Source organism: Taudactylus pleione, unplaced genomic scaffold (assembly GCF_031769625.1).
Source record: "Taudactylus pleione unplaced genomic scaffold, aTauple2 ptg000095l, whole genome shotgun sequence".
Taxonomy (NCBI): Eukaryota; Metazoa; Chordata; class Amphibia; order Anura; family Myobatrachidae; genus Taudactylus; species Taudactylus pleione.
In genome coordinates this window covers 7066506-7079370 of record NW_028284497.1, presented here as the reverse complement: position 1 = coordinate 7079370, position 12865 = coordinate 7066506, and the positions used below count along the sequence as shown (strand labels likewise).

The 12865-nt window shown below is 43.6% G+C and overlaps 1 pseudogene; it reads left to right on the top strand.

Moving 5' to 3' along the window:
• The first annotated feature begins 9231 nt into the window (after positions 1-9231).
• LOC148526549 (G protein-coupled receptor 4-like) lies at positions 9232-12437 on the top strand (annotated as a pseudogene).
• The last annotated feature ends 428 nt before the right edge of the window (positions 12438-12865 follow it).

The window sequence follows — 12865 nt, the reverse complement described above, 5'->3', positions numbered from 1 at the left end:
ACTAATAGCAAGTTTTATGCACTGATACTAATAGCAAGTTTTATGCACTGATACTAATAGCAAGTTTTATGCACTGATACTAATAGCAACTTTGATTCACTGATACTAATAGCAAGTTTTATGCACTGATACTAATAGCAAGTTTTATGCACTGATACTAATGCCAAGTTTTATGCACTGATACTAATAGCAAGTTTTATGCACTGATACTAATAGCAGGTTTTATGCACTGATACTAATGCCAGGTTTTATGCACTGATACTAATAGCAAGTTTTATGCACTGATACTAATAGCAAGTTTTATGCACTGATACTAATAGCAAGTTTTATGCACTGATACTAATAGCAAGTTTTATGCACTGACACTAATGCCAAGTTTTAAGCACTGATACTAATAGCAGGTTTTATGCACTGATACTAATAGCAAGTTTTATGCACTGATACTAATAGCAGATTTTATGCACTGATACTAATAGCAAGTTTTATTCACTGATACTAATAGCAAATTTTATGCACTGATACTAATAGCAGGTTTTATGCACTGATACTAATAGCAGGTTTTATGCACTGATACTAATAGCAGGTTTTATGCACTGATACTAATAGTAAGTTTTATGCACTGATACTAATAGCAGGTTTTATGCACTGATACTAATAGCAAGTTGTATGCACTGATACTAATAGCAAGTTTTATGCACTGATACTAATAGCAAGTTTTAGTCACTGTTACTAACAGCAAGTTTTATGCACTGATACTAACGGCAAGTTTTATGCACTGATACTAATGGCAAGTTTTATGCACTGATACTAATAGCAAGTTTTATGCACTGATACTTATAGCAGGTTTTATGCACTGATACTTATAGCAGGTTTTATGCACTGATACTAATAGCAAGTTTTATGCACTGATACTAATAGCAAGTTTTAGTCACTGAAACTAATAGCAAGTTTTATGCACTGACGCTAATAGCAAGTTTTATGCACTGATGCTAATAGCAAGTTTTAGTCACTGACGCTAATAGCAAGTTTTATGCACTGACGCTAATAGCAAGTTTTATGCACTGATACTAATAGCAAGTTTTATGCACTGATACTAACAGCAAGTTTTATGCACTGATACTAACGGCAAGTTTTATGCACTGATACTAATAGCAAGTTTTATGCACTGATACTAATAGCAAGTTTTATGCACTGATACTAATAGCAAGTTTTATGCACTGATACTAATAGCAAGTTTTATGCACTGATACTAATAGCAGGTTTTATGCACTGATACTAATAGCAAGTTTTAGTCACTGATACTAATAGCAAGTTTTATGCACTGATACTAATAGCAAGTATTATGCACTGATACTAATAGCAAGTTTTATGCACTGATACTAATAGCAAGTTTTATGCACTGATACTAATAGCAAGTTTTAGTCACTGATACTAATAGCAAGTTTTATGCACTGATACTAATAGAAAGTTTTATACACTGATACTAATAGCAAGTTTTATGCACTGATACTAATGCCAAGTTTTATGCACTGATACTAATAGCAGGTTTTATGCACTGATACTAATAGCAAGTTTTATGCACTGATACTAATAGCAAGTTTTATGCACTGATACTAATAGCAAGTTTTATGCACTGATACTAATAGCAGGTTTTATTCACTGATACTAATAGCAAGTTTTATGCACTGATACTAATAGCAAGTTGTATGCACTGATACTAATAGCAAGTTTTATGCACTGACACTAATAGCAAGTTTTATTCACTGATACTAATAGCAAGTTTTATGCACTGATACTAATAGCAAGTTTTATGCACTGATACTAATAGCAAGTTGTATGCACTGATACTAATAGCAAGTTTTATGCACTGATACTAATAGCAAGTTTTATGCACTGATACTAATAGCAAGTTTTATGTGCTGTACTAATTGCAGCTTTTATTGACTGATACTAATAGCAACTTTTATTCAACCAAAATCATTTATTTATTTATTTATTACCAGTTATTTATATAGCGCACACATAACATCAGGTTTCATACAACAGTGGCAGTATTTGTTACTACGTAGCAGAAAAGCAAATATATTACTATTGCAGTTTTAATTGTATCTATGAGGTGTCAATTATCATAGTTAGAGCAAACAAATACCTGTCACCCACATCCAACTGTATTAAAATTCAAGCATGAGACCCGTATGCACCGCACACCCTCTACCCATTGTAAATATGTCGCTGGCTTGACCCCTACCCAAATTTTTGCCTTTCTCATTTTTTTAGATATTATTATATCCCCCATGATCTAATTGTGAAAAAAAGGATCTCTTCTCTTTTTAATCTACCGCCCCTGCATATTATCTATAACAGAGAGGTTATTATACTGTCATCCACCTGCACAATATGTCTTCCTCTTCACATAATGAGCCCAGTGTGACACTTGCAACACTCTTTGCATGAATTCATTTCCTGATCCCCAGTTCTGAGAAGTATGTGGAACTACAAATACTTGTTCTTTCCTTTTTTGTGAGGACGACAGTTAACCTCCGGGATCCTGTGCAATAATTTCTGCTATGAATAGGGAAGTTTTGAACAAACAATGTATATATATATATATATATCTGAATCCCTATTTTTGTTTAAAAATGTGGAGACTTGGTTCAGAATCCCGTGGACACCCCCCTAATTACAAGTCAGACAAAAATAATATTTTAATTAGCTGAAGTTGGCCAATACTGACATGTCAGTTTTGTGAAAAAATTAAAAGTGTTGGAAAATGGGTTTAAAGTAGTGGATCAGGTATTTTGGGGGCTGTATAGATGGGACATGTGTTTTAAACATTGCATGTGGCTGCACCAGGTGTTTTTTTTAACATTTTTTAAAAGTGCACTTTTAGGACACAGAAATATACTTACACCCATTTTCATGTACCCCTAATTTAAGTACAGCATTTATTTTGGCCAAAAAAACTTGCTTTTTATCATTTTTCCTTTGTTATACAAATATGCATATAACAGCCATTTAACACAATTTAAGAACTCCAAATACCCCAAATAATACACTTCTAAATTGATTTCCTATGTCAGTTAGCCGTTTTATGGGGTACAGACAGATCTCTCCAAAACTTGCGGTACTTTTCGCTGGTTTCTCCACTAACAGTTTTCGTGTGAATGCATTTTCGCATATTTTGTAATAGGATAGTGTGAATAATGGGAGCGCGCATTGCCAAAAGAGGCGAAAATATTGCACCAAAAGCCGTGATTTGTGCGAAAACTTCTCCGACATTAAGTTTTTGCTTTTTCAAGACTAATTGGATATGGCCCTTAGCTTTGTGATAATGGTCTTTTTTTTATTACTGTAGCTTAGTTTCATATATCTTATATTATAATTTGGACGACACTGAATTTGGTTTGGAATCCACCCATCCCAGGAGCATGCCCCTGTTAGTGCAGATGTTCTTGCTATAGTTAGCGACCTTTTCATTTTTATTTTTTACCTAGTTAAAATGTTTTTAACCACCAGAGGGAATCCAGAGCTCTAGGGAAATCGGGTATGCTCAAGCATATTGCTCAATTGCTATTTTTTTAGCAATCTCTTTAGTTGTGATCTAAGGCAATATGCAAATATGATTGTAGCAGGAATCTAGAGTTCAAATATAGAGATTGCACTAACTGTACTGTGTCCTGCTATGGACCTGTTGTAAGAACAAACTTGACATTCATATATTCTGAGGGATTGGATTGCAATTCTATGCTCCCACAAAGAGTTCAGATGCCCAGGGGGCAATTCAATTCCAGGAAATGTTCCACAAAACGTCACTGCGATGTTGGGCTGCACACAAGTACATCTATTATGGTTACTCAATATCGATCATTTTCCTGCGATCTATGGGAGACGATGAAAAAAATCCTGATGCTTGTCTAGATCCCAAAGCCGGGCACTGTTAGCTCTTAGCCACGGAGGGGAGGGTTAGGTTTAGGCACCCCAGGGGGACTTAGGGTTAGGCACCACCCCGGGAGGGTTAGGTTTAGGGTGCAGGGAGGGGGGTTAGGGACCACAGGGGGGGGGTTAGGGTTAGGCACCACCCTGAGAGGGTTAGGTTTAGGGTGCAGGGAGGGGGGGTTAGGTTTAGGCACCCCCGGGAGGATGTTAGGGTTAGGCACCACCAGGGTATGTTAGGGTTATGCACCACTAATGGAGGGTTAGGGTTAGGGGGGGGAGGGGAGGGTTAGGGTACTTACCAGCCCCAGTCGGGATCTTCAGCGTTTGGGATTGCGGTGTCAGTATTTAGTCAGACGGCTTCCCGTCGGCATTTCATACTCAACACGTGGTATATGTTGACACTCAAAATGTCAACACGAGAATGTTGAAATGGTCTAAAAATTAACATTCAGGATGTTGCAGCAGGTAAATACAATATGGAGGCGTGAGATAGCAAAACACTTTATGTCAGCATCACTCAGCAGACAAATAGGAGGTTACATACAGGAAGGCTATTGTTGCATTTCCATTTTCTGGATAAATAGACCCCATGGTCTATGTAATAAGTATGTACGAATTTTTTAAGAAGTAAAGAAAATATAGTCCATGTTTGTAATAAGTGATTTCTGTATGTGAATGTCATAAACAGTGTGTGGATGCACAAAGAGAAACGCTGCACCAATGTCTGGGGTGACCACATCCTGCTCTCAGTTCATCTCTTATGTTTTTCCCATATACAGTAAATAGTAGCAATTCTGTGTGTACTGTATATGTCAGACAGCCAGTAATATTTCTTTATTAACAGTTATGTATATGTATCTCATACATATTAAGAAACACTTTAAAGAGGATATTTAATTATTCACATCTGCCCCATTGGTCTGAATGTTGCCATTCAAAATGTTAATATGGACATAATGTTGTCAATGCCAGAATGTCTTTTCGTTTAACCCTAACCCTAATCATAAAGTCATCTGTCATCAATCACCAGTATGCTTTTGTGAGAGAAAAATGGAGTACCCAGAATAAACGTACACAAACACGGGAAGAACATACAAACTCCACTCATAAATAGTAATTAGTCACAAAACTCATAATCTTAGTGCTGTGAGACACCATTCTGTTCTGAATGCATGTCTGTCATAAACATAGCATATGAGTTGGGTTCACCACAGTAAAAGAAGCAAATGGAAGTACAAATTAAAATCCGGTCCTGGGGGTAAATTTACTAAGAATCGAGTCTGATCGAGTTTGTGATTTTTTAAACTCGATTTGCATTGCCAAAACTCGGGTGATTTTCCCTTTTTTAAACTCGCAAATTTACTAAGAAGTGAGTTTAGCTGAAAGTGAGGTGGTTGATGGTGAAGCAGATCAAGATTTCTCCCTGGACTAGCAAGTTTAGTTGAGTTTACTCACCCGAGATTGCAGTGAGATATGTGAAGGCTGCTTGTGTGGTCTATCTGTTAAACAAGGGTTAATTTAAAAAAAAAATGACGTAGGGTCCCCCCCAAAAGCATAACCAGCCCCGGTCTGCACAGCCAGTCCTGGTTCCTAATATTATGGGGAACAAAATGAGTAGGATTCCCCCGTAATTTAAGAACCAGCACCTGGCTGCAGGGCCAGTGCTGGTTTTAAATATAGGGGGTAAAAATGCATAGGGATCCCCCTATATTTAAAACCAGCACCGGACCCAAACCGACTGTGGTGTAATGCCACAGCCAGGAGACCCTCTCCTGAAACCCCAGGCTTGGTCTGAAGCCTGGGACTCTTCCCCACACCCCTGGAGCGGTGGGTATGGGGGTAATAATGTGTTAAATAGTTCCAAACTATTGTAATTTTGTTACAAGTCCAGTCCAGGACTTGTACATGGCTCAAGCTCCTGCTGCTCCTGTTCCCACTGGACATGCCTCCAGGAGATCCGGACATCTGAGACCTGGGCTGGGTTCCTCCCATGTCACCTGATGAGTCCTTCCTCTATTTAAACACACTGGACTTTTGCTGCCTCGCCTGCTATAGCGTTTATTTCAGCGCTCTGCTCTGCTGCACAGTCAGCTTTTCTCCTGCCTCCCAGCTACTTCACCGTGGACTGATTCCTAGACTCCAGCAGCCGTTTTTCTACAGTCTGCACTCCCGGCTTCCAAGCCATAGCCATTCTCCCACTGCCTGCTATCCCAGCTTCCTAGCCATTCCAGCAGCCGTGACCCACAGCCTGCATCATCAGCTCAGTAGCTGCTACATCAGCCTCAGGCCGCTCCACTCAGCTACTCAGCCAAATCTCCAGCAACTTGCTACACCATCGATTCACGAGTCGCACCATCGGCTCAGTGGCCACAACATCGGCCTCAGGCTGCTCCACTCAGCTACTCAGCAAAATATCTGGCAACTTGCTGCACCATCGACTCATGAGTCACACCATCGGCTCAGTAGCCACTACAACGGCCTCAAGCTGCTCCACTCAGCTACTCAGCCAAACCTCCGGCAACTTGCCACACCGTCGACTCACAAGCCGCAACATTGGCATCAGTCATAACATCGACCTTGAACAGCAACATCGGCCACAGCTGCAACATTGGCCTCAGCCACAACATCGGCTCAGTAGCCACTACATCGGCCTCAAGCCGCTTCGCTCAGTTACTCAGCCGTTTCTGCCGGCAGTTAGCCATGTGTTGTGTGGCATTCAGACAGTTGCCCAGGACAATAATTAACATTTCTTTCCACCTTGTCTGTTCCTCTCTCCCACAGGGATTTCTGGGTGTTGGATCCCCGACATTTGTAACATTATAGCTGGCCCACCTCAGTAGAGACCCTACAGACAAGATATGGAACAGTCACAGAATGTGGTGCAGATGCCTACTGCACAGATTTCTGCCCTGACCAAGAAGGTCCAGGAACTTTCCATTAAGGTCGAGGAGGTTCGGACAGCAGCTCTTCCATGTACCATCCGGGAACCTAAGATCAACCTCCTGGATCGGTTCTCCGGGAATCGGGACCAGTTCATAAATTTTAGAGAGGGCTCCAAGCTTTATTTGCACCCTTAAGTCGGGAAAAGACCGAGCCTAGGTGGTTGGGAGGAGTACCACCTAGGTCTCACGTCCATCTCCTCCAACAACTTGATCCTGCTGCCGATTACAGTCCATTTTCCTCAGGCTTCCCTTTCAGTGTCAGCCTTTCTGGACAGTGGAGCCACAGGAAACTTTATGGACCTTTCCTTTTTCCACCAGTCCGGGCTACCCACTGTTGCTCTGGAGGAGGAGATACCCATTTGCAGCCTAGATGGGAATCGTATCTCCAGCGGCAGAATCAGAAGTCAGACACCCCTCATCCGACTCTCAGTGGGCTTATTACATACAGAGACTATTTCATTCATGCTTCTCCAATGCCCATTGACTCCCGTGGTACTCGGACTGCCATGGTTAAAGACTCAGGTAGATTGGAGCACAGGGGATATTGCACAGTGGGGGTCTGCTTGTCAGTCTCGCTGTCTGTCCATACCCATCAGAACTATACACACCAAGTCCTCTGATATGGCCAATCCTTTGCCAGCTCTCTAACAAGAATTTTGGGATGTCTTCTCCAAACAGAAAGCCAGCTCTCTGCCTCCACACTGACCCTACGATTGCTCCATCCAGCTTATCTCCGGAGCAAGGCTTCCCAAAGGTCGATTGTATTCTCTCTCCATACCAGAGACCCAGGCTATGGAGGACTACATCAAAGAGGCTCTGGCCAATGGCTTCATCCATCAGTCCAAGTCCCCAGTAGGGGCAGGGTTCTTTTTCGTGCAGAAGAAGAATGGATCTCTGAGACCCTGCATTGACTAATGGGACTTAAACAAAATCACGGTAAAAAATTCGTACCCATTGCCCCTCATCTCCATACTCTTCAACCAGCTATGACAGGCCTCCATCTTTTCGAAGATTGATCTCCGGGGAGCTTATAACCTAGTCCGGATCAAGGCTGGAGATGAGTGGAAGATGGCATTCAGTACTCACATTGGGCATTATGAGTACTTAGTGATGCCGTTCGGCTTGGCCATTGCTCCCGCAGTCTTCCAGGATTTCATCAACGATGTCCTCTGGGATTTTCTGGGCAAGTTTGTTGTGGTATATCTTGACGATATCCTCATCTTCTCATCATCCATGAGTGAACATCAGAACCACGTCAAACAGGTACTCCAGAGGCTTAGGGAGAACCATCTGTTTACCAAGACTGAGAAGTGTGAATTCCACTTGCAACAAGTCACATTTTTTGCGTATGTTATTTCCCCCCCATGGGTTTGCTATGGAACCAGAGAAGGTTAAGGCCATCCTAGACTGGGTCCAGCCAACCAAATTGAAGGTCATTCAGCGTTCCTCAGCTATGCCAATTATTACAGGAGATTCATTGGCTCCTTCTCTGCCGTTGTGGCTCCCATCGTCGAGCTCACTAAGAAAGGCACGGACACCGCTCACTGGTCGGACAAAGCAGCACGCTCGTTTATAGACCTTAAGAATGCTTTCATCAGTGCTCCAGTACTTCATCATCCAGATCCGGACCTCCCTTTCTTGGTTGAGGTAGACGCTTCTGAGGTCGGAACAGGAGCAGTTTTATCCCAGAAGGATCTTGGTGATGGCAAGGTCCATCCATGCGCCTTCTACTCATGAAAATTCTCCTCGGCTGAGAGAAACTATGACGTGGGGAACAGTGAACTATTGGCCATCAAGTGGGCCTTTGAAGATTGGAGACACTGGCTGGAGGGGGCTAAGCACCAGATCTCCGTCTTCACTGATCACAAAAATCTAGTGTACATCGGGGCAACCAAGAGACTTAATGCCAGACAAGCTCATTAGGCACTATCCTTCACTCATTTTAACTTTACCATCTCCTTTAGACCTGGGTCCAAAAATGTTAAAGCGGATGCTCTCTCCAGGAGTTTCTCCCCCGTACTGCAGGATGAGGGTCATCTTGAACCTATTGTGCCCAACTCCTGTGTTCACTTGAGAGACTCAGGCGACAGGTTCTTCTGGACTTTCATGACCGACGAGCCTTTGGACACCCAGGTATCCTCAAGACGACAGAATTTCTGTCCTGGTCCGTGTGATGGCCTACCCGTCCCACCGATACCCGTGAATTTGTCCTCGCACCCCTCCACTGGGCTTCCTGCTGCCACTATCTGTTCCCAAAAGGCCATGGTCCCACATTGCCATGGACTTTATTGTGGATCTTCCTATTTCGGCAGGTTGTTATATGATTTGGATGGTGGTGGACAGGTTCAGCAAGATGGTTCATTGTATTCCGCTGCCAAAGCTTCCACCTGCTGAAGAACTGGCAAACTTGTTCATACAACAAGTCTTCCGATTACACAGGTTACCAGTCGATGTGGTTTCTGACCGAGGGTCACAGGGCCTGATTCAGACCCGCTCGCAAGCGCTATGCACTCGCAAGCAGGTCGATGGTGGCCCAGTGCGCATGCGCACGATGGAGCTGGCTCTGTCATGCGCATGCATGAGACCCGGATTGCGATGGGCAAACCGTCGCTCCGGGTCTCCTACCAAAGGGGGCATGCTGTCGATGTTGAGTGACAGCACGCCCCCTTTGGTGGGCGGGCCGGGGGCATGGCTGCCCAGATGGAGGCATTCCCATGGGAACTCCTACCATCTGGGGCCGACCCCACTGACATCACAAGTGATGTCAGTGGGAGTGCTTTTGGCTCTGTTAGAGCCGAAAGCACTCTAGGACTTGCGGCAACAAGATCCTACCACAAGGGTCTCATTGCAAGCCCGATGGTCACGATGGTCTTGACCATCACGACCATCTTCCTGGCTGCTCACTATAACTGTGGGTGGTCATCCACAGCTATGCGAGCGGCCCGGAGGCCGCTCTGAAAAACAAGAAGGATGGCCCTGATTCAGAGCGAGCGCTCTGTCGCGTCCGGCTCTGAATCTGGGCCACAATTCATTGCAGTTTTCTGGAAACATTTCTGTTCTGCCCTGGGATACATCTTAGCCTGTCGTCTGGATATCACCCACAATCTAATGGGCAAACAACGAGAACCAATCAGATCCTAGAGCAATATCTGTGGTGCCACATCTCCAAGTGCCAGAATGACTGGGTGTCACATTTGCCTTTAGCGGAATTTGCCTATAACATTTCCTGCCGTTCTGCTTCTGCGGTGTCACCATTCTTCTGCGTTATGGGTCAACACCCTAGGGCTAATTTGTTTGATGTCAGCTTCTCTTCATCCATGGACCCTCCTGTGGTCTCCAAATTACGGCACATTTGGTGTAAGGACCATGCGAATTTGATCAAAGCCTCTGCCAGGGCCAAGAGGATTGTGGACAAATGTAGAAAGCCATGAACTTTTAAGAGAGGAGATCTCGTCTGGCTTTCTACCAGGGACATCAGACTTCGTCAACCCACTAAGAAGCTCGGTCCCAAGTTCATTGGTCCTTTTCGGATCATCACACAGGTCAACCCGGTGACTTTCAGACTTCAGTTGCCAGCTTCCTTCAGGATCAACAACTCCTTCCACTGCTCCCTTCTCAAGGCTGTTTCCACCTCTGCCAAGTTTGGGACTCCTCGGGTATCCAGACCCGGACCAGTGGAGGTTCGAGGCCAAAAATAATTAATTGTTGAAAGAATCCTGGAATCCAGGGTTTCTAGGGGTCGCCTCCAGTTTCTGGTGCACTGGAAGGATTATGGACCTGAAGAGCGGTCATGGATGGCAGAAGATGCCTTACACGCTCCCAGGCTGAAGAAGGCGTTCTTCCAGGACTTCCCATTTAAACCGGGTTCTAGCGGTTCTTCAACCCAGCATCAAGGGGGGGTACTGTTACAAGTCCAGTCCAGGACTTGTACATGGCTCAAGATCCTCCTGCTCCTGATCCTGTTCCCACTGGACCTGCCTCCAGGAGATCCGGGCGTCTGAGACCTGGGCTGGATTCCTCCCATGTCACCTGATGAGTCCTTCCTCTATTTAAACACACTGGACTTTTGCTGCCTCGCCGGCTATAGTGTTTATTTCAGCGATCGGATCGAGATATGGTCTAGGTGGATTATAGGTGTGAATGAAAATGTTTTCTTGTTTATATATAATGTAAACTCCTCGTCCACCCTATAAGTAGAAGAGCTACTGTAGGTATCATCTGAGAAAGCTGCAACAGGTCATCCACCCACCTTCCATCTATGACTAACTCTGCGCATTGGGTCATCCTGGGGAGATGACTGATATCTTTAAATGTCTCCCCAAAGCATAAGACTGCAGTGTTGGAGAAGTGACCCCTACTTTACACATATGAGGGTAAACTGCATATTATAAAGGAGCAGTCATAAACTAGACAGTGAAAATTGTCTGGTAAATAAATGTAGTCACCTTAGCACTGAGTTGTAGTCAACCAAATGTATGATACACCATTCATACCATTGATATAATTGATATTGCATTATGTTTCAGCAGCATTTTATTACAAAACCTTTTATATTTTGGGTTAAGATGCTGCAGGCTAAAATATCATGAATTTTTGTTTCTTACAGACACCTGAAGATAAGATGTCCATGAACACAAGTTGCTGCCCCTTTCACACACATGACTCATTGTTACCTGGAGATGGATTGTCATGCAGCAATGTCACACACAATACATATGCTTTTCTTCCCTGTGTGTACATCGTGAACACTATGCTGGGGCTGACACTCAATGTATTGGTTCTGTGGGCAATATGGCCAGAAGTCAAGAGGTTCCGTGGTCTGCCCACGTATGTTATCAGTCTCCTTTGTGCTGCACTATTGGAATGCTTGACATTACCATTTGGAGTGGCCTACCTTTTAGACAGCTTGGAAGTGGGTACCTTGGGCTGCCATTTTCTTAGTCTCATGCCCAAGATTGCACAAAGAGCTGCAACAACATTTGTGATGTGGATGTTCGTTTTGAGATACATAGCAGTGACTCACCCATTAAAGTATCGGACATTTTGTTCAGGCAGGGTGTGTGCATCAATCAGTATCACTCTGTGGTCGGCAGTAGCAGCCATATCAGTCACTGAACAGGCACTTGCCATAGACAATTCTAATTTATGTTTTCCATCTTACAGAGTTATACTAGAATGGGCTTTGGTTGATTTGATATTCTCAATACTCTTTAGCCATGTACCTTTGATCCATCTTTGTACCTGTGGATACCTTATCTCCTGTACCTTGAAGAACTCTCCCTCTGTTCCCAGTGAACTCCATAAAAGGATCAGCAGGCTACTTTTTCTAGTTGTGCTTATTTTTGGGATTCTATTTTGCCCAATGCATGTCGTTTTAGAATACCAGAGTATTCTCGTCTTACTTGGTCAATCCATATGTCAGGTAAAACAAAACTTATTTTTCCTTATCAGCTAATGTTTGCTCTTAATAGTGTTAGTGTGGTGATTGTCCCATCTTTCTATGTCTTCAGTTCTAGTGCAACTAATATAAGACTTAGAGGACTTTTCAAGCAGAGATAAAAAGTCTAGATACATTCCAAAGACATGAGTGGTGTACCTGTGGCATCACCCAGAATTTGGGTCTGGGGTCCTATGATTGTCAGTTAGACAATACATTATGTGTGCCCACCATGTTGGGTATTCACAGAATAATGTGACAGTTGGGGTCTTACTGTAACTAGGGATGAGCGGGTTCGGTTCCCTGAGAACCGAACCCACCCGAACTTCGGGGATCCGGGGCGATCCGAGCCCAAGCTCGGATCTCCCTGTCTGCCCCGGATCCCTCTCCCGAGGCAAAACCTCGAGATCTGCTGTCGGATCTCGAGGTTTTGCCTCGAGCGGCCATTTAAAAAAAAATGCCTTTGCCTTTAATGGGCAAAGTGCTGATTGGCTGACAGAGCCGTCTGTCACGGCTCTCAGCCAATCAGCATTATGGTGCTCATTTGCAT